This window comes from Pongo abelii, chromosome 3 (genome assembly GCF_028885655.2).
Source record: "Pongo abelii isolate AG06213 chromosome 3, NHGRI_mPonAbe1-v2.0_pri, whole genome shotgun sequence".
Taxonomy (NCBI): Eukaryota; Metazoa; Chordata; class Mammalia; order Primates; family Hominidae; genus Pongo; species Pongo abelii.
Window position 1 is genome coordinate 133,672,654 of NC_071988.2, and position 1,603 is coordinate 133,674,256.

The window sequence follows — 1,603 nt, forward strand, 5'->3', positions numbered from 1 at the left end:
GTTTACAAGTAGAGCTTGTCACTAAGGAAAGAGATGGTAGACCATTTTCGTAGGAAGTACAGAACCAATGATATCTTAAACTAGGATATAAGAGTAAAGAACAATGAGTCCTTAAGAAAAAGGAAAGTCTAGGCTGTTACAAGCTCAGGGTTGAACACCGACTGAAGGCATTCTTGGGGGCAGGTCGCTGGGCACAATGTGTGATTGACATTGGAAGCCTTTCAGACTCAGCCACTTTTGCAAGGCTGCTGTGCTGTAGTGACTAGTAACTTTCACACTCAGATACTCTGTCAAGGCTGTGCTGTAGTGACTGGTAACTGAGCATATAAGCAAAGGGCCCCAATCTTATAGAGTGGGTGGGCATCCAGCTGAAAAATGCAGGATAGGTCTCTGACATTGACACCATGTGGCAGAAGAAGGCAAAGGCATTCATGAACTGAATAAACTTTCTTGTACCTCTTGTGCTCTAGTACTTGAAATAAGACTAACCTCTCCTTTAGTATTAAGGATTTTCTGGGCTTCTTGGGCAATTAACGAGGAGGTATGCTAATAGGACAGGTAGGTAATGGATGAGGCCATAACTCTCAAGGCTTGGGCATAGAAGTGGCACATATCCCTTGTCCATACTTATTTCATTGTAACACATTTCCTCCACCAAAATATTTGACTAAGCTTGATATTTAAGAGACCCAGTAGAAAAGGATGAAGTAAACAAGGGTCCAATAAAATGAAGTCCCAAATATTTTGACAATCATAGCATCTATCACACATTTCTTCTTTGTCCACATAGTCAATGATCAGTATCTAAACAGGGACATGATAAAAGAAAAAGAATAATTTTGTAGACTCTCTAATAACAAGTGTGAAGATTTTATTTCTGCAATTGAGATGCTAATTCTAAGCTTCTTTAATTTTACAGTAAATACTATGGCACTATTTTTCATTTTATTTTATTTTTATTTTATTTTATTTTATTTGAGACACTGTCTCACTCTGTCACCCAGGCTGGAGTGCAGTGGCATGATCTCAGCTCACTGCAACCTCCACCTCCCAGGTTCAAGCGATTCTCATGCCTCAGCCTCCTGAGTGGCCGGGATTACAGGTGTCCACCACCATGCCTGGCTAATTTTTTTTGTATTTTTAGTAGAGATGGAGATTCACCACGTTGGCCAGGCTGGTCTCAACCTTCTGACTGCAAGTGATCCACCTGCTTCTGCCTCCCAAAGTGCTGAGATTACAGGTGTGAGCCACCTCACGCAGCAGATGCCTATTTTTTACATTAAAAATTTGAAGCTGTGTCTATTAAATGCATTGAGTTCTTTTGGAAAATACTATCAACGTCATGGTTATTATATTTATAACATGTAATTGTCTCTAAATAAAAATTTTTGTTTAACAATTTTTCCTTTAAAAAATAAAAAATTATATAATCTGCACTACTTTTCATCTTCAGATTTTACTATTTCCTCTCTGTTTTTATCCTTATTTCTTCCTACTCACTTAACATTTTTACACAAAAATGTATAACAAGAGTGAAGTTAATAGAGAGATCATTTTAACTTATGTATGACTTCCAGAAAAGACCATCTGAAACAGTCATACC